Here is a 22479-nt window from a genome sequence, read left to right as displayed (position 1 = left end):
ACAAGGACCGAAAGCATACTCATTATACGTGGAAGCCAAATTGATATCGATAAGTATTCTGCTAGTGGTGAAACTAGTTACCTAGAACCAGAAGTTTTGTTTGAATCCTACAGGAGCACATCGTAAATTATTAACTTAATTTGCCTATTATATGTGTTACTTACACGTGTGGTACGATAAATTCGCTTTTCCTCAGCGGTAGACAGTGAGTGTTTGTAGGCGATATTTTAGTATAGTTAACTTTGTACGCGCCATGTAAAACACATGGCAAACTTTCGCGGCAAGCCGGCAAGCGTTATGCGGCATAATTAACGTATCGAGGGGGAGGGAAGTAAGAGAGAGAGAGAGAGAGAGAGAGAGAGAGAGAGAGAGAGAGGGTGGGAGAGGCGTCCACTAATATCTCTCTGGCCATAATCGGGCGTCGAAAATATTCCACGGCGTTAACCTAACGGAAAATTGGTTACGGAAGGAAAAGTTTAATTTCCTCCTCGCGCGACGAGAACCGTTTGTCAAGCAAAATAACTCTCCATTTGCGGTAAATTTAATGGGCTTCCGTTTGTTGTGGATATTTTACTAGATCGATATCCGCGTCGACTAATTCCGCCGGAATTTGAAAAATTGCACGTACACACAAGGGGAAATCGTAAAACAAAAATACCCGCGTGCGGCTAACTTTTTTACTTTCGCGTTGAATAAATAAGTTGCTTCGCGTACGAACATTTATCGCGTCAGCTCTGATACACATTACGTGAAAAATATAGGATATACGTCTGAATCATAGCACAATCAATCAAGAATTAGATAATTTCTCGTGCATCAAATAAGTAGAGAATACTGAATAATCTTTTTTTTTTATACGAGCCTCCGATTTTCATGATAAATCATTGCTTTTACCAATTGTAGCACGATTTTCAACACATCCTGCAAGCACATAGATGTACGTGTTCAAATTTAAAATATTTTTATCGCGTAAAAATCGAACGATTTGACAAAAAAAAAAAAATGTGACTTTTAATTGTGATCTATTGTAGTGCTTGTCATGTACAAAATTCTATTTTGCATACGACGAGACAGCGCTAAGTTTTTTTAATTAAAATTTTTTATTTTTTTTATTTACTAATTTTTAATTTTTCTATAATTGTGTATAAATTTTTATTAATTTCTAGTTTTTAATTTTTTTTATTAATTTTTACTTTTGCGTTTTGTATTATTTTTTTTTATTAAACTTTTCTGAATATTAAATATAGGATAAAACAATTATTTTTTGTAATTTTTTTTTTAATTAAAATATTTTTATAAGTTTTTATTTTTACCTTAGCGCAATGTTTTAATATCATTATTTTTGTAGGATTTATTTCACACAATATTAAAATAACTTGTAGAAAAGTTCTTTACGGCTTAAGATTATTATTTTGTACAGTTTTTAAAAAGTAAAGCTCACTCGTAAAGACTGATTTAGTGTAGCGCTTAAAAATGATGGCTCCCGTTCTGTGACGTCCACGTTAAACGTCGTCAGACAAACGATCCGCAGTCCTTTATTCCCGTTTCATAGGACCACGCCCAGGTCAGGAAGTCTTCAGATCGATGTCACGTGTGTGCACCCACGCGAACATCAGCCAAACTCTTCTTTGACCCCGACCCATAATGTCGTTAGAAATTTTTAATGCATGCGCCGCGTGTCGAATAATAACAAAATGAGAAGCTATTTGAGATTCTAAAAATAAACTGCGATTCATCGTCTTTAATGTCCGCAACGCATAAATACAGGATGGGGTGAAAATTGCGAGTTCTATTGCAATACAATTTTTCTCACGTTTCCCAGGTGCGCAATCAAAACTCGAATAAACAGACAGTCGCGACGAGGTACTTCGGCTTCGACGTGTTGTAAACGCATTTGCATCTTTGCGGCAACTGTAAAAAGCTCTCTCTGGTATGCAGTCTAAATTCGCCTTTTTTCAGCAGTGGTAAACTGGCCTATTTTTCAGCCGTTTCACACAGGAAAGGATCTATAAAATATGCTTTAAAAAAAAGAAATCCAAGGAAAAGACTGATCATATTCCTGTAGTTTCTTCGATATCGAATATTGACTGAATATTTTTTTGACATTAAATCAATTTTATTCTGTCAATATTAAATATAGCGATAGAACTTTCAATTCTCAAAAGAAATTTGAAAATTCAGAATAATGAAGTTTTTTTAATTAAATGGTTAATCCATTACACCATACGTTCTGATATTAATTTTAAAATTAAATTTTTATGTTTGATTTAATTTTAAAAGCTTAGTAATTGAAATAAATTACCTCGACATTTTCTTTGAACATTAGATTAGTATTCAATGATCACAAAAAATCTTTATTTAAATTAATAGTTATGTTCGGTAGATTGTGATTTTTATTAATTTTATGTACAATTTTTCTACAATAGATGTAATAGATTTCATCATAAAAATCTTATTTTAATCTTTACATTTTTTTTTTTCTTTTTCTTAAGGACAAACTTTTTCAACATATCACATATCGTATCCAGCTTCGTAAAATACAAGCTTTTTATAAAAAAAAAAAGCAAGCTTTTCTCTAATTTTAATCTTAAGTTTCTTAAAACTGTAATGTAATAATAGAGCATTTTAGAGGCGGCTACCCCAATCGTAAAAGAAGGATAATTATGTTTTTTCATAAATTTGTAAAAATGCCGTTTTGTTTCTTAAACTCACTTATATAATTTAGCAATATAATTAACAATGTTTAAATTTTCATTAACAGTTTAATTCCTCAGGAAGGCCACCAGGAGAATGTCATGTACTATCCTGACCTTCTAATCGTTTATTAGATGGGTTTTGTGCGTGTCAGTCAATTAGATCGCAGTACGATGCTCGCGTGCTCGCATTTAGGAAACTCGATGTTCGTCTCTATTGTAAGCTATTTTCTCTCTTGCCCTCGTGGCATCTGGACACACAAGCTACACAATAAACGCTGCATCGTGTGTAAAACCTAGAGAAGAATGCGTGTGTGTATGTGTGTGTGTGTGTGTTTATATGTGGTCGGTGTTTTAAATACTACCAATACTATTGTATCGGCGCCTGTCTGCCGAGTTTTCTTCACTTTCATCCAAACGTAAATATCACCTGAACATTTGTATTAATTACACTTGATTGCAAGAGCGTCTCGCTCTAAGAGATATCCTGACACAAATTGCACACGCGTACTATTAATTCGTACACGGGAAGATAAAGCTCTCGTTATATCCATGTCGTATATTACGGAATGTAGAATTGAGAATGCAAGGCTGTAACGCGCTTTCATTAGCAAAGATCATTCAAATCATCAATCCTGCACGTAGAACGTTTAATATCGCTGCAATTAGGATTGCCTTTACCGGATTTAATAGCATTTAAAGAACTGCTATTGAAAGTCGTGGGCGCGTTTCTCCTACACGTTTAAACGACATATACGGAGTGACCTAGATTTAGTATGTGTTCCTTCACATAGTCATAAATTTTTTGATAATTTTCAAATCGATTTCTCATCAGTAGCAATTTAATGGACGAATATGATTTGTATGATCTTGACGGAGTTAAATCCGAAACTGAATATGTGTTTCTACAAAATTTATCTAAACTCGCGGTTCATTAATATTCACAATAATCATAATTGTTTATATTAATTGTATAATTTTGATTCTCATTGAATTTTTTCTAAAGGGGAATCAATCTAAAATACACAAAAAAAAATTAATTTTTTTATATTAAAAACAATGCATTGCATTTGCCAAAAAGTAATGTTTTTTTTTTTTTTTTTTTTTTTTTTTTTTGCAATAGATAACATTTTTGTGTTTTTCAATACAAAGCACTAGTTCCTAAGCTATACAATATGTACATAGGTTTTCTGAAACTTGACACTTTTAAGTGCCTTTAACACTCTCCGAGAGTTATCTCTTGTACAATTACATCTAGATTTTTCTCTTTTATCAATATTAAATTATTTTTATTTAAAATTATCCTTATTTTAAAAATGAGATCAGAAGGTATATTTTCAAGCAATTATACTGTTTTATTATTGCAAAAAAACGCGGAACAAACAATAAAAAAGATTTTCTTCGTGATTTATATCGCGTTTTTTCTTTTCTCGGAAAAAAGCAGTATTGCTCGAAAATATACTTTCTTGTCACTCATTTTCCGAATAAAGTTAATTCAAGAAAATTTAATCAAAACGTAATGATTTTTTTTACTCACGCGTTGAAGTGTTAACTTTTAAAATATGTATATATTTTATAGCTTAAGAACAGTGCTTTTGTATTGAAAAAACACAAAAATATCTGTCTCACAAAAAAATGGTATTATTTTTTATCAATTCAATTTATATATATATATATATATATATATATACATTGTGTATATGAACATACGTGTATGTGAAGTGTAGAAATCTTTTCTGTCACGTTATTGGAAAAATAATCAAAATTGATAGCAAGTATATCGCGAGTATTTGGTGGAGCATCGGTCATATGAGTGGTATAACAAATTGCGTTCCTCGATTTTTCATTTCGGTAACCGAATGATTGTGTACGCTTTACAATTTCGTTTTCGATTGAGAAATGCGCGATATTAGTCAAGCCAGGATATCATCCGATTTTTTCTCGACTGATGCTTAAAACAAATCGATTGAGGACGCGAATTGCGACTGTATGAAGGATAAACGAAATGCGTTTAATTTTCGTACGTGCGAAGAAAAATATGTAATTCAATAGCGTATCTCTTACAATTATATTTTTATTAAACAAAATCACTCAAAAAACGAGGAAAGTTACAATATTGGAAACAATTTGCATAAAATCGAAGCTTCTGTTTTGAGATGAATGAATCTATTTACGGTATAAGGAATAGTGTATACAAGAGGAACGTAAGTACAATAGAATGTACTTATTGTTAGTGTATAACGTAGAGAATAGTAATGATAGACTTCTGTCTTGTTCGTCTTTACGCAAACCTACTTCACATTTTCTTACTGTGACAAATGCAATTAAACTTTTCAACCATCTTAACGTGTGCGCTCCAACTTTGAATTAGTATTCGTAGTTATTTAAGGTAATTCGGATTTGTTTGCAGTAATTAGAAGAGAAGCTAAAACGTGCAAGCAGCAAATTAACTCTCTGTAAATTGGAAAATCATTGTTGAAATAAAGTAAAGTGATATTTGTTGAATATTCCATCGTATTAAAAATAGAATATTTAAAATAGTACGTATTATAGTATAAAAAAAAGTAATATATAAAGAATGAAAAATATATTACAAGACTCATAAATATTGAAAAATTGACAGTCAATTTTTTTGTATAAAAAAATTCTTTTATATATGAACATCATATTCTTATGAAGATGATAAATCTTGAAAGTTTTTCCTTTCCACTAAATAAAAATTGAAAAAGAAGATAATAATCTTGAAAGTTTTTTTTCTCTGCGCTAAATAAAGATTGAAAAAGAATTTCAATATACGTTGCTCTCTGCACAAAGAATTGTCACTTTTATTTATTTTATTTCATTTATATAAAAGAATATGTTCTACTTTTCTGTCTGTGATAGAGAGTAATAATAATGACTCTTAATCTCATCTGTGGATTATGACATACACGTGGTGTATTAACTTAAATTATGCTAATTAAATGCATATTATTCTAATGGATCACGTAGCTTGAGCAAGGTTCGTCTATGTTCCGAGCGGTTGAATCTTTATGCACGTTCATACACTTACACATTGTAATTAATTTTCGCACTTAATTATTTTTACGATTGTGTTTGCCTTCAGATATTTATCTCTTTTTACAAGTATTTCTTTCATTTGCCATTTCAATGCAACGAACGCAACAGAAGCTTTTTACCATTCAGCAATATTTACTTTCCGCGTAACTCTCTTTTTTTTCCTCTCTGCTAACGACTAGCGAGCACTAGCGAGTCTAGCGCGTAAACTTGTATTTTACATCTTGAGCACCTCTGCTCGTGTCGCGATATAAATTTTATCTTGTTGCCCTCTCTAGCTGTTTTACCGTGCCGTTTGAAAAATTCATAGGAGGGCAAAAAGCAGTCTGGCCCGTCTTTTCGCGGGCGAAAAAGACGAGAAAGAGGGAAGAGCAATAATCGAATTTAGGTCCGTTGTGAGGCATTAATCCGCCCCTCTTGAAAGATCTATTATGGTTGCGTTGACTCGTCGCGCCGCCCCGTCCCGTTCGTTCTGTCGCGGTGTTACACAGAAACCGCTAATTAAACTTGTTAAACTTCGTTTCTTTGCGAGAGAGATTTGTAAAAATTAACACCGACCGACACGTAGTATGAGAGTACGAGGGTGGCGAAAGTATCTCGCTCAAAACTTTTCTTCGTCTTTTTTAGAGGCTGTTACGCGACCCGATAACACGCGACTTGTCGCACAACCAACGGTGAAATGTCAGTGAAGGAATAAAAAGGGTCTTGATGTCGAGAAACGATGTTTCACTACGTACGTCTTTCGTGTTCCCGTTCGTGCGAAGAGCAGTAGTGAGAGAGACTGCAAAGATTTCCTTTTACGAGTACTTCCTTTCGAAAGAGACGGAAGACTACACAGAATGTAGTCGGTTCGCAAAGTAACAATAAACATACACACACACACACACACACATACATATATATATATATATATATATATATATATATATATATATATATACATAGGAGCGTCCACGGAAAGCGAGCCGGGTGTTTTTCGCGTTAAACATGTTCTTTACTTAACTTAATAATTTTGATTTTGATTTTAAAGATGATATAGTTTTCAAAAATTTACAAGATAAATTTTTTCGATCGTAAAATAATAGCACTATTAGAAAGAGCAGGAGAAAGTCTGTCAATTTACATACGCAACATATTTTTCTAGCTTTGCGCGTTTAAACAGTGACGAGTTAAATAGAGAGTGTTTTATGCAAAAAAAAAAAAAAAAAACGCGGAGCTTACAATCAGTGGTCCGCTTTTCGTGGACGCTCCCGTCCGTATGTGTATGTAAAATAATAAAAAAATGAATATTTTTAGAAATATTTTATAGTTTATGCAAAATTGTCAAACGATACAAGGAAGCACTTTAGAGATTTGAAGGTCAATTTAGGTTTTTAAACCATCCTAATATTTTTATATAAATTGATGTTTTGTAATATTCTAAGTAAAAAGTCATAAGGATATGATGACCAAAAATTAGTTTATTTTACTGTATATTTTAATTTGAAATATTTTATTGTATAGTTTGACAATTTTGCATAAACTATAAAATATTTCTAAAAAAAAAAAAAATTTTTTTTATTATTTTATTTTATGTGCACAGGATAAATTTATATTTTTTTCTTAAAAATAATTATGTGTTTGCTTTACGTCGATTGATTCTTCTCTCTGTGCATAAAGAATCGCATGGAAAGATTATAATGAGACACCCTGTATATAAATATATATAAATCAACGAATTGTATAATGTCATGTTCAAATATTCTCGTGCAGTTTTGTCACGACGAAAAACGCGAGACGCGAAATAATAATGACAGAAATGCGACGAGAGGACACGTGTGAGAATATCGAGCAAACATGATAGATTAGATTAGTTAGAAGCATGAAGTATCATATCGACAATCACGATACGTGATTTACCACCGGTCGTCGTCGAATATCAAAATCACATTTTCGTTTGCTTTACCAAGTGAATTGATAGCGTACGCCGCTGGCACAGATATCGCGAAAAAGAGATGGCAATAAATTCGCAAACAGCGAATGACAAGTTAAAGTTGCATTTTGATATTTCTCATTGTTTAATATTTGTACACGGATAGATATAGGTACGTTAATTTTTTATGAAGAAAAGATGTTTTCAAAATTGTTTAATTTTAATGACAAATGTTCTTCTGTACGTTTATAGAGTCGACATAAATAATTTTGATGATCGTTATTATTTGTTATACATGTTTTTGATATTTAATATTAAACATTCTTTTTATTAGATCGTAAATTATATTTTGAAATTAAATAAAATTCTGCTATATCTTACAATTAGAAAATTAATTTATGCGCAAATTATTTTATTTTTAATCTATAAAAAAGCAACATTTTGACTTTTTTACAATAACTTTTTTATTTACGAATCTTGCGATATAATTTCTATTCTGAGGATATTACATTTTTACATTATGCTATAAACTTTTAACGAGTCAACAATTAAATCTGAATTATTGGTGTTTCGATAAATTCAAAGAATGTAAAAAAACATTAAAAGATCTATCAACGAATTGAAGGTCGTAGATGATAATTGCAGAAATATGATGATAAATCTGTTTTATTTGTACTCGATAGAATAATAATATCTCGTTGCTCTCTCGAAACCATCAATTTATATTTATAAGACAAGTATACGATTGTAGTATAAAAATATATTTTTACTTGGTGATATTTTCTTATCATTTCTCAAAATTTTTAAAAACCTTTCTTAAATTAGTTTTATGATGCAGGCATTATTGGATTAATAGTTGGAAATTAGTATGCATGAAATAAAAAAATAAGATATTACTTACGTTCTAAGCTTTACGATTGAGTCCATTGAAGATGATCGCGTTGCTTGATACTGATAAATTTCATCCAGACGGGCATTATACTGTAATAAAAAAAATGTAAATGTTAATTTATCTCATCACTTAGTTTAATTTAATTACTAATAAGGTCTTACTAGTAAAGTCTTAATCATCAAATTAATTCTTTAGCAAAATAATTTTAACTTCAAGATATATTCGTGTTTTTGTTATTTGAATGATAGCTAAAATGGCACTTCTGACATTTGCTAAAAGGTCAACCCTAATGCGTAAGGATGGTTTAAGTAAAAAATAAGTGGGTCGACGGACTATCCTCATCGTGAAAGGTCCTCGACTGATTCGGTGAGTCTCAATTGGCCGACCGTATTTTACGAGTTTATCGACGCGGCTGACAGTAGCCTCTATCAAACTGTTTTTTTTTTTTTTTTCATGTCATACACGAGACTGCTCGAAAGCGTAGACACTAGGAGAGATACGGATGGCAAACGTTCCGAAAACGATTTCTATTCATGTGTCTATTACTTTGAGTTGTGAAAAATAACGCGATACGCTATTTGACAATTTGACGAGAGTGATTGATTGGGCGAATTTTTAAATTTCGTAATTCGGCTTAGATTCTAATTAGATTCATTTCTATTTAATGCGTTTTATAACGCTTTGCTCGAAATGTTTTAATATATTTTCCTCTGGTGCAGTAATCAAATATTTCAAAGAAAAGAAATTGAACTTTAAACTTTAACTTTAATTAAAAAAATTAGACTTTAAACTTTAACTAAAAAAATTCAGCTTCAAATATATTGGATGAGTGCAAAAGTTCGTGCCCGATTTCCACTGATGTAGTTATTGATGTTGTAGCATTGGCCACACTGTTCCTAATGTCTACATCTTACATATATACTGTTTGTAAGGTACTCTCATCTGTTATTTGAACGTAAAATTGATTTATTTTTGTTGCTTTTAAGATGTGAGAAAAATTATTTGAGAATTTCTGCACTCACCCAATAGATACAATTTCTCCTTCGGTGCTGAGAACACGTATACGCGAATTTTCGGCACGAAAAACTTATTCTAAAGTTTGCCTTGCTTAACGTCTATTTGGTATGCCTTCTACTGTATTCCCGCCGATGCGAATAAGAAGAACGAGCGGTTGCTGGAACGAGAAAATCGGCGAGGGGTGAAATTATTCTCAACACCTGTTCCCGCGGGAAGTAACGCGACATATATTTTTATCCAGCCTCCGCTCGGATAAATCAAGTGCTTGTGAAGAAATAAGATTTTCCCATCTTGCTCTAACTCAAATTTACCGCTCCGTATACGGGCTGTGTCTTAAACTCGATACCTCCTTGTCGGAAAAAAAAAAAAAAAAAAATGATCGATTATCGTGGCAATCGCGTAAAAATTACACAAAAGTGACTATAGATAGTTTTCGGTAAGAGGCTAGATTTACGAATAAACTTTTATATCAAAACGCTTTTTTAAATGGAATTTAAGAAGTTCAAGGACCTAATGGTTTTTTCCCGACCATAAGATTTGTTGAAGAAGCAAGCGAAAGAAGGAGGATAGAATAAGATCAAGAATAAGAGAAAAATAGGACAGAGGGTTACTCGATAGAAGGACAGTCGGATCGTAAGCAAAAGTTACGGCTGGATAAGAAGCAGTTCGAGAATCGAGTTCGTGCTCGATTTGGCTCCGAAACTTGTGCGCGGCGCTACTTTATATATCGCTATAAATATTACACGGAAACTGGAACATTTTAAAGAAAAAAAGAGAGAGACAAGAAAGAAAAACCTCAAACACTATCTCTTTCTTCCTCACTCTTTACGCCTCTACATGCTCCCATTCCGTTTCCCTCGAGAGACTGGACAATTTCGTGCTAAGACATGGAATTTATTGCGCTATACTCGCGAGTTTTCTGTTTTATTGCGAAATCTCTTCTTTTCTCAGACGACGACGGACTCGGGCTTCTTTTATCGCGCGGAATATCGCGTTACCTTCGAAATCCGAATTTACCACTGAAAAGCGTCCTTCCCTAGTCGACCGAGCGACCCGAATGTATCCGCGTTATATTTAGTAAATCAATCGTAGCTAAGGATATAGAATTTGTTCTTTAAGCACATGATAATGTCAAATGGAAACATCGGTATTTTTAAACGTACCAATAATTTAATTATAAATTCCCGCGCGCGTACATAAAATATTAGAATCAATTGTAATTTTTACTGTAACGTCATATAAACATACAGTATATATACATACACGATTACTCGACGATTGAGGATAATATGTTATCGATAAAATGGCGATCGCACATAAGGTTGTTCAGTTTTTCGCATTTGCAAGTAAATTGACTTTCGGATAACCGAACCCCGCCCAGGGATCAAGGAAAATGATTGCTCAGCAACCATTTCTCGTAAATATTCTTCAGATCTACAGAAAATATACATTGCTCCAAACGTTATGTCAAGTTTATTTGTAATCTATATAAAAGGAAGATGATAACAACATGTGGGAAACATGTAGGTAAGTCGTATGATTTAATTTCACAATATCGATATTACGTGATATTTCTTCGTGGTTGCAGTTTTGTCGTTTACAACAAACTTGAAATGCACGTGACATATTATTATCATGATTAAATTGTAAAATTATTTCGTTTATTTAAGTATTAGAATATTGAAATCTTTATTTATTGTATAATATGAAACAGGACGATATCTCGAGTATAGTAAAATTCACGATATTTTAGAATATCAAAGTTTGTATATTACATTTGCAAAAAGTTTTCTAAACTTATATTTGCAACATATACTCGGTCAGAGTAACGGTACAAGTCAGTAAAAATAAAATTCAAGCATAATACAATTTCCATGCATGTCTATTTTCATATATGATTTCGCACTTTGGAGTTTTCTTTGTATCATAAAAAAGTAGCTACAATAGAACAGCAGAATTTTATATCAAATACAATTTTTAAATTTTGTTTTTTAAAATATAAAAAGAAAATATACACAACTTATTATATGTATGTACATGTCATATCAAACACGGGCAAAGAAATAATTTAGCATATTATATGTATATATATATATATATATATATATAATATTTTGATTAGTGTCTCGCCTATTTAATTATCGTGGAAAATAAATTGAATAGGCATCTCACACATACACATATATATAGGTTTACTGATATATGAAAATAGCCATACGTCACGTATCTGATGTAAACAAGATATTGTCCATGATATTGTGAACATGGTCCAATTGGCAGTAACTCAAACTGTGTTATCGATTATGTACTATTCATATTTCTTGTGACTCTTGTGTTAGAATATTATATCAACATTATATATACTGTATAACGTCAAACATTAGGTAAATGTCTAGAAGGAAGTGATCCAACAAAACTCGAGTTTTTTTTTCTTTATAGCAATCGACAAAATTATTATAAAAGTTTTAAGAAGGGGACAACTTTTTATTAAAAAGTTATTAACAAGAAAAGTTTATTGGGTGGAACATACTTTTTTGAAAGAGTGTACTCTTAGCAAATTCATTTATTTATGTGTAGTAAATCGAATACGTGGGCGGAAAAGGGCGGAGTCTCTCCCTCTGGACCCGCACCCCGTAAAAACTCTAATCTAACTCGACTCATGTTCGAGGGTTGAATTATTACTTAATTAAAATATTAAAGATTAAAGTTACTATTCAAGATAAAGATCACTTTTCAGACATTAATGTTTCTAGTATTAATTATGTCTTTTTTTAATACTAATTTAACAGATTAGTAAAATTTAAAAAATGCGATGAAAATTATATTTATGTTCTCGTATGTGTGTATAGCTGAATATGTATTGAGTATTAACAGTTTTAAATTGATTAATAGCTAGCGACATACTACAATAATATTTTAAAGTGAAAAAGATAGTAGTTAACAATGCAATCACGTTTACAGGTGCATAGTAAAAATAATGTGGAAGCCCTTGCACCTTTTTTATTTTTCTGTTTTTTATCTTTGTTTTTCTTTTCTTGCTCTCCAGCACAGATTGTTTATACACTCTCTTGACCTTATTTTCTAGTAGACTATAATGTTTTTGATGCTAAAATATAAGTGCGTATTCAATTTTAAAGAATAACGCCGACAGCGAAAGATTCGAGTGAGAATAAAGTTACAAAAATTTTGCACTGGATAGACGAGCATTAAAGATTACATGTCGTAAATGTAAAAAAAAAAATATTCGTACCGAAACTATAAGTAGCAGTAAATCCCCTGGATCATTGCAAAAATTTGTGGAAATTTGTAGCGGAAATGTACAGTTTTATATATATATATTTTTTTAGCCACGTACGGCAGGAAATACATACGGAGCATAAATTCAATCCACATATATGGAGCGAGTGTAAAATATGTATGTCGCGTAATTTACCTGAAAGCTTGTAATACGTCAGTGCTGTGAATAATCGTCCACAATAATTCGAGATACATTAGGGTCGCGGGGAGTCGCGCAACGCGCTTCATTAAAGCGCCTCTTATATCAAATGGACACGCACGGTCGGGGCAACCGAAAATCATAACCGCAAATAACAGAATACAATACACTTTTTTTCCACGATTTAACCCCGCGTCACGCGATAGAAACATTTGCTTTCGTATTTTTCACAACGTCTTTAGCACGGCAAATTTGCCGGTAATATATAACACAAGATATCCTAGAACGACTTTTAATGGTAAGTGCTTTTTGATGACTTAAAGTCAATGTAACGCAGATAAAAATATTCATCGCAGTCTTTCAAGTTTTGACTCGACACATAATTCTTTATACAACGTAATTTTGAATTAAAAGTTTATTATTATAGCACCAACCAAGTCTCTTATTGGCAGAAGCTGAAAAAATAAAGATATACAATTAAAAGTTTATTAACCTTTACGCGTGAACTCTACACAATTAACCCAGAAATATGTTTCTGTTACATTTTAACATATATGCGATGTGATTACATTTATGGAAACAAGGTACAATAGCATGGAATAAAAGGAAGTGAAAATTCGCATCCCCATTGATACGACGACATACATACATAGCACGTGCTTCTTCCAAGTAGAAAGTTGCACCGAAATGTTACGAAAGCATGCGTTTATGCTTAAGCCGCCAATACGAAATTCGTTGTTGCACCATAATCCGACTTTAATTAATAAGCCGCTCTTATACTTAGGCGTCGTGTATCTAGTCTATTCTAACATTATCTCTCAAACAGTACGACCTTGTACCCCGATATCGAGACTCGCAGAATCTCCAAGGGGTTAAATTACTCAAGCGAATCAAACACAAATGCGCGTTTGCTGCTGCGAAAGAAGCTGGAGACGAAAAATCGATACGCGAATCCGCGTCTAAAACCATCGTGTATCGAATTGCAAGGAGGAAAAATGAGACAAAACTTCGAGAAGGAATAACGTAATATTACAGTAATAATAATGTTAGAAAATATTCCAATAATACTGTTTGCAAGTGTATTATTTACATGCGTTTTTATACATGTATACTCACACACATATAAACATATATAACTTCTTATTTCTTTCTCAAAGACGAAGAAAAACTATATTTCTTTGCCGACGTTTAAAAGACACGTATGTATTTTTAGAAATATCGTTGGATATTTGATCGTGCCGATACTATTTTCACGTTGATGTAATTACACTGCACGAACAAACGTGATGTACGTAGTGGAGCTTGCAAGGTGCTGTTGATGACGATGTCTCGAAAAAGATGGTGGTTAATATTGGAGAAATCAATAATATGAACGCGCGCGTGAATGTTACTTCTGTAATGTACATATTTATGTAACATCGAAAGTACATTCGTCCCAGATCGATGGGGAAATTATGGAGCTAAAGAATATGAAATATCAATTTTAACAATTTTTGCACAAAACTTGCATTGATGTGAAATATATATATATATATTTCACATACAAATATATATTACATATATATTTGTGTGTCTATATACGTGTATAATATAGTATTTTAATATAGTATTTTATGTGCGTATTTTATATTATATTACTGTGAGATAAGTTAAAATTAATTAAAATCTGTCGGCTAATTTATTTTTATTTACTGATCCATTCATGAGTTTTGATAATGGAAATTATTGAATTAAATCTATAAATTATAGGCAAACAAGATAAAAACTTTCAGTATTTTACGTAAATATTTTTTAATTATCGAAATATTGCGGATATTTTCAAGATGATAAAACATACATTCATGATATTTATTAATTAATACTTCACAATTATCTTTGATCAATTTGTTGACTTCAACTATTATTGGGTTCGCGTGTTGCATAAGAAAAAATGCAAAATTGAAGCGTTTATAAACTATATAATACATCAACAAAATACTTGTGGCATAATGAAAAATTTGACTTTTGTTAATGATTTATTCTGATGGACATTGATCGATTAAGACGAATGCGAAGATATATTCGCAAAACGAAATTTAAGTTGTGGCCTAGGTTGCGATGTATTTATCGATTAAAATTATATCTCATTTACAATCACTTCTAAAAATGAGATATAATTTTAATCTAGTCTTTTCTCTTTATTCTTAATATTTTAAATCTTTATAATTAGCGACGTTTCTTATCTGATTTGTGTTTTATTTTAATGTTGTAGCGTAAAAAGAGCATATACACACGTATACACATACATACACACACATATATATATATATATATATATATATATATATATATATATATATATATACATATAATTTAGATATAAATCAAATTAGCAGATTAAAGCACATTCGGCATAATAAAAGTATTATGAGATATGTATAAATATTTAGCCTACTCCATTTACTAACTGTAGAAAAATATGAAATTAAAAATTAAATCTGAGATTTTGGCGACTTGAGTGTCTAAAATGTAATTGGAAAATTCTTTTTTATATTTAAGGGCTTTGATAGAAGTTTGATACGTTACTTAATGTGTTTTAATCTAATTTTTGTCGATTTTACACTCGTTAAAAAATCTACGACTCACGATAAGAAAGAGAATTACCTACGTATTACCTATATATGTATAATTACCGAAATTTATATCAATAATACATTTTTCACGTGTACAGAATTTTTTCGCGAAGTAAATGTGCTAATGCATCTTGTTTCATTTTCCCTTCGCGCAAAGATAAATGCAAAAAATATAAAGGCAATCTCTATCTCATTTTACATTTCGTTCGTGCGGCCGAACGCCGTTTTATCCTTCCCCCCCTCTCTCTCTCTCTCTCTCTCTCCCCCCTCCCATGGGAGGATGCACCCATCGCAATCAGTTTGAGAAAGATTGCGGGTAAGTCGAATCGACAATCTCGACCCTTCTTTTCGAACCCGGTTCGCGCCCCGGTAATCTTTTATACGTAGAAAAGTAGAGTATACCCTTCAAAGCACAGAGAGCTTTAAAAATACTGAGACGAAATCGCTTGACTTTGCTTCGCTTTGCTTCGTGGCACGACAGCCTTCATCGCGACGATTTACGATTTAACGAGATGTACGGGTGCCAGAGAGGAGGAGATCGAGTTGTATTTTTTATTTTTTGTTTAATATTTCGGTTAGCGCGATCAATTTTCACAAATAATCCCGGGAGAGAAAACGATACGAGAGAGAATCAACAATTATTAGAAATTTAATTCAATACAACGCTCAGCAACTGCGTTTTACGATCGGGAAATAATTCCATTTCACGATTACTCGCGAGAGAAAAATTATTTAGCAGCTATTACGTAGCTATTTTTACATTCGACTTTTAAAAATATTAATCAAACGCGGGCGCGAAACCAGATATCGCGTGTTATTTTATATAAATCAACAAAATTACACCGATTATTTGATTTTGACGAGAGAGTCTCGAAACGTATGTTTCCTACCGTCGCGGATCAGCAATGTGATATTATTTACGGGGACTCACTTTGTGCTTGTTTCTAGTAGCGCCTCTTTCAGCTTCGCGCAAACGTGGTTGGTTCTTTTTCTTATTAAAAATGACGCGCGTGCATTTTTAATTATTTATGAAGCTGTAAACCCGGCGTCGTCGAGAGCTAAATTCTTTAGCCCCTTTAGGTGCTAGTTTACGTTCATTTTGCATATATCACGGCGGGCCCGGGATTCTTTGATAATGGAGAGGGTGACCTAGAAAGTGTGTTCCCACGTGCCTTGTATCTTGTGTGCCTTGTGTGTCTGTCGTACACACGTGCGAAGGCGCGTGTGTCACGTACTATAGCAGATGCCATACCGTGCCCCGCCGGGCGCGCACCGTGTATTTACTGCACGTAATACCGTGCTTAAGGCCCTCTCCCCCTCCCCTCCCCACCCCACTCCCCTTTCCTTCCACCTTCCGCTATCATCCTCTTTTGTAGTATTATTTACGGCTTGTTCGCGCAAGCACGCGGTTGCTGTATTTAGATAAAGCGTACTCGTCCATCACGATTTTCTTCTTGCTGGCCGATGCGAAAATTTACCTTTCACCACCAATGTCAACGTTATCATCGCCGCAAAGTATCGTAGTACATGACGCTTTTTTCTCGTTATCGTCCAACGTTACAGATACGAATATGATCGAAATGTTAGGTGATCAGAGTTAAGTGACAATTGTCCATTCCATTTGAGAAATTTTATCATTCAGATTGATATATTCATGGAAATGGGAAAATTTAAAAAGCGAATTTATACAATATATTTTTGACTTTGAAATTAGTTTTTAATGAGAAAAATTACTGTGTAAAACGCGCAATATTTTTTACGTCCCTAATTACTATATCGAATATCGAGAATCTCATATCCTCGAAGGGCTTGGCCTTCTCATGCGTTCCGTTCTATCTTTATGTATATTTGGATTGAATTAACTGATCAATAGATTGCAGCTGATGCGGAGAGCAATTCATAAATTTGTATTTCTCATGACGTATTCATTATGCCAGCACATCGCTAAGATATAAATAGATAGATTTTTTCAATGCAAAAAATTACATATATTCCGGCAGAATTATATGACGTAATGTAATAATTAAAAGTTAAACACACACAAAACATTTATCGGAGCTCACGGCAAAATTATTACAATGAGATTGAGAATACATAGTTGCAAAGACGGCGCAAGTTTCGCATAACATTCTCCATGATTTATCTTAACGTTTTCGAACGGATTATCGAGACGTTAATATCCAAGATCGTCGTCATCGCGAATAGTTAAAGTTGCTTTACGTTGTTAGAATATTTGTTTTCCAAAGAACAATTACGCCACGTGTGAGCCAAGTCGCAAAAATATGATTAGACACGCCGTCATGCATATTTAGAATTTTCGCGTCCCGAATACCGCGGAACTCAGATTTTGGGTATCAGAGAAATTTAAATATTGCCGTAAAGTACTCAATTTTATGGATTCGCACGAAATATGCAACGGGAATGAATTTGCGGAGCGCAAAATTGTTTGGGTTATATGTATGTATATGCTGGCAATACTTCAGACCGAATGTCAGTTCTCGTTCTCGTTTTAAAATGATTTTCCTTCCCTTCTGTATATCATAAAAGCTATCGAAAACACAGTCGAGAGTCCTCTCAAAATACTATTGCAGGCAATATGATGTTCTTCGTATTTTATCTTGGAAGGTACACTGGAGAATTTAGATTGAGTATCCTAAGAAAAAAATATTGAATGTTCTAATACTACTGGAAATATGAAAATTGACATATTAAATTAAGGGAGGACTTTACTTTAAGTGATAAGAAAAATTAATTTTTTTTACATTTTTTCAAATCTTTATAGACGGAAGAAGCTTTTTGGAATTCAAACAATTTATCGATGTTTTACAAATTTAAAGAATTACCTAGTGATCCTTACGGGGAGTTCTACTTTAAATAGTAACTCAATTTTTTTTTTACATTTTTAAAATCTTTGTAGACGGAAGAATGTCACCTTAAAGCGATTTGGCGGAATTCGAACAATTATTGGTATTTTAGACACATTTAAAGAACTTACTGAACTATTCTACTGAATTTTTAAAAGTGTTTTCTTCGAAACCACGTTTTTCAAGTCTATCTCACACTTTTTTTCCGAAAGTATTGATCGACTTCTACTTTGAACCAAAATGTTAGTTAGTCTCTATCAGAATTATGTCTTAATCGGTTTTTTCATGGCTCGAAAAAAAGTAGTACAATGTAACGTATTGTTTTTAATCAGTCGCTATTTTGTTAAACATATATAGATATATTATTCATTACGCTAGAGACGACAACTACATTTGTATAAATTAAAATAAGCTTTTAATCGTTTATGTCTGATCAATAGGATTGGCATAAATCGTGGGACAGTAAACTCATGATTTTTTAATTGTGTTGTATTCAATAATTTATATCGTTACATTTTACTAACAAAACGATAAAAGTTAAATTTTTTTCAAGTTAAAATATGAATAAATAAATATATAAAACGTCAATAACTTATATATGTGTTTTTATTCTGTATAAAAAAAATATCGTAAAAATAGGCTTAAAAACGAAATAAACCGTTTAAAGTAACCCCCTTTATTTATATGAAAGTCTTAAAACACATCAAACTTATAATCTTTTATGTAATATTAAATACTCGAGAATATATATATATCTATATCCTCATAAAAGCAAACTCTGAAATGATATAATATTAAATGAAAAGTTTTATTTATCAATATTGATTCTCGTTTAGCTTTCACGTACGCCCAAGTTTTCTTTCTCATTATGGTAGCATTATGAGAGAAAATTGATTCTCGCTGTAATCGATTCCATTTGCTATAATGGAATAGGTAGAATATTAATTAATAATCGACAAGAGAATGATGCACGTGCAATCTCATGAATGATGCATGTAAATCCATATAATTTTCATTTTTATTGCGTTTTATAATATTTTAATATGTAATATGTATGTTCTATCGCAAAAGGAATATAATAAAATGAAAGTATAGAAATATGTTGAAATATGTGTAACGAGAGAGTAATAATATGCTTCATATGCAAATACTCACACATTATTAATATTGAGGTCCAGCATAATATAGGTATATAGTTAGCAATTAATTGCATGAATTTTAATATCAAAATATGATTTGGTTTTTAAATAAAAATATCTATATATGTATACTCCTATGTACGAGTATACTTCTATCTTTCTTTTAACTTAATATAATTTACATATAATACTATTATAATTCATATATTATATATAAATTTTCATATATATATATATATATATTTTTTTTTATTATAAATTATTATTTTTTTATACAAATTTAATATATTAATTTTTGAACATTTACTTTTTTTTAAATCTGTTTTAGGAAGAGAGCAAGAAAGAGACAGAGAAACAGAGAGAGAGAGGAGTAAAAATTTAATAAGAATTTAAAATATAATTACGATTGAATAATTAGATAAACAACCCAATAGAAAAACGATACAACTACCATCTCGATCGTTTTATTCCCATTTTGCATCATGACTTTGTCATTCTGGTGTTTTTATAGCATCGATAAATGCAGTTGTGCTGATGGTTTAACAAGAACAGCAGGCTTTTTAAAATAACTAGGTGCATGCACATGGAGGATCAATCTGTTTTTATCGCGGATTAAAAGCATCTGCTCTGCTTCATCAGCGATATATACAGCATGTCGCAAGCATAACATATCTCTCTTTTGATTGTACATCAGAGATCAGACTATATATTTCTTCTTTTAATTTGGAAAAGTAATTAAGAAAAAAAGTAATTAAGAAAACTTATTTATTATTTATAATTTATTATTTTGACATTTCATATTATTTAATTTTTTAAAATAATCTTGAATGAATTTTCATCCAGCGTGTTTCAAATAGAATAATTCAAGACTGTTGTATTGATAAGATTTATGTGTTAATTTCTTCAAAATATTATTAAATTCCATTTTACTGAAATTTATTAACAAATTTTTACAACAAAACCGAGTTGAAAAGAAATGCTACAATTTCGAAACAATCTGCATGGTATATTTTTTCAAATTTTACGATGAAAATAGATAAGTGTTAAAATATATACTATAGTATTGATACATAACTGTATACAGGTAACTGTTTTACTTGAAAAACTTTTCTAAAAATGAACTCGCGAGATACGAGATACACTTGGAAGTTGTTCAATAGCATTTCTGGATAATTCACTCTCTATCACATCTCGGGACGCAATAGGTATTACTTTTGTCTGTGTGCTAGCGCGTCTTCTTGTTAGTACTCCGCACTATCCCCAAGATACAATACAGATTTATTTCATCCCCGGTACATTCAGTCGCTACACCTGCTACGGTCGCGATATTCCGTCTGACGTTAACTTTATACGCTACTTCTTCTTCTACTCCCGTATTGGAATCCATTCTTCCGGGTATTCCCTTGGATCCGCTTTCGAACGTTTCGAGAACACGATTTCGCGTTTTGCGAAAATTGATATCCGGGACGTTGAGAGCTTTGTGAGGACCGATCCCGTTTCTCGTGAGCTTACAGAGGAATTTTGACGCGAATCGATAACGTCACAAAATTAAACAGATCAAATATATTTCAATATAATTGTATTATTTCTCAATAAGTATTATTTCTCAATAGCCGATAATGTAATGTTGCTACAATTAATTAATTAATTAATTTCTATATTGCTGCCGTAATTTTAACAAGGATATTCTCATTTTTATAATGTCCGGTATTATACATTTATTTACATTTTTTTAAATTGTCAATATGTATTTGTACAGAGATACTGCGCGTTTGTGCAGAGCTTTATTTAATACATTTTTCACGTACAACAAATTCAACGCTCCTGGATTTCGTAAATTCAACATTCTAAAATTTTGCTAACTCAACGTGACAACATTATAGAAATAAGATGCTTTCCACTTCACCGCTGTCGGAGTCCTAAGTTGAAGCAACTTAATCTTCACGCTTTATGAGCAGATCAACTTCTTTCGGAAGATAGAAACCTTTAATTAAATCTCTCTTACGATTACACATCAGCTATTTTCTTATCGTGAAAGTTGCACATTAGAAAAGTTATAAAAAGAATAAAAACATTTATGTCGTAGGTGATTACTTAGATCTATATAATTTATATATTCATAAATTATTAATAACAATATAATAAGCATTTTAAAGCAGGCTTGCTTCTTTAAAATTATATGTAAAGCGTCAAAATAATATAAAAGTCATAAAAAGAATAAAAATATGTTGTAGGTAATTACTTAGATCTATATAATTTATATATTCATAAATTATTAATCATAATATAATAAGCATTTTAAAGCAGGTTTGCTTCTTTAAAACTATACGTAAAGCGTCAAAATTATAGAGTGGATAAAATTTATAATTCCATAAAAATGTAAAATAGACTTTACATTTAGGTTTTATTCATTCTCTTCATTTTTCTGATATCTCTATCGTTTGTGATCATAATAAAATTATATTTATTTAACAATGGAATCTTATAACTTTTTATATTTTTATATATATACCTTTTTTTTTATTACGTAGTCAGTTCATCTCAAAACATATAAACATTGAATTATAGAGAAAGTGACATATATTTTGATATTTATTTGATATTGTTGCAAAGAAACAAATTTCTGCTGTCATTTTGCATGATCTCTCACGCGATTTTCTTGACTCGCACGTAAGAACTAAATGGGAGAAGCTTGTGATTGACATTCGGTAAATGCGATCCATACTTTGGAAGAGGGTTGAAACTGTGCCTTGTTTTTAGTGAATAAATGTCTAGAGAAAGAATCAAGTAATCACGAAATAATACAGAATGACCGACGTGAGATCGTTTCTCATCTAGAGAAAATGTTTCATTGGCT

The 22479-nt window shown here is 31.7% G+C and overlaps 2 protein-coding genes across 4 annotated transcripts in view; one reads left to right on the top strand and one right to left on the bottom strand.

Moving 5' to 3' along the window:
* The window catches only part of LOC140672753 (uncharacterized), a 201790-nt gene that overhangs the window by 54982 nt on the left and 124329 nt on the right, over positions 1–22479 (top strand). The window lies entirely within an intron of this gene.
* The window catches only part of LOC140672726 (1-phosphatidylinositol 4,5-bisphosphate phosphodiesterase epsilon-1), a 135286-nt gene that overhangs the window by 53364 nt on the left and 59443 nt on the right, over positions 1–22479 (bottom strand). For all 3 annotated transcript variants that reach the window (XM_072905112.1, XM_072905123.1, XM_072905114.1), the window contains one exon: positions 8564–8643. The gene's annotated coding sequence lies outside the window, so the exon portion shown is untranslated. The remainder of the gene's footprint in view (positions 1–8563; positions 8644–22479) is intronic.

The sequence above is a fragment of the Anoplolepis gracilipes genome, chromosome 1 (assembly GCF_047496725.1).
Source record: "Anoplolepis gracilipes chromosome 1, ASM4749672v1, whole genome shotgun sequence".
NCBI lineage: Eukaryota > Metazoa > Arthropoda > Insecta > Hymenoptera > Formicidae > Anoplolepis > Anoplolepis gracilipes.
This window is presented reverse-complemented; position numbering and strand designations above follow the sequence as displayed.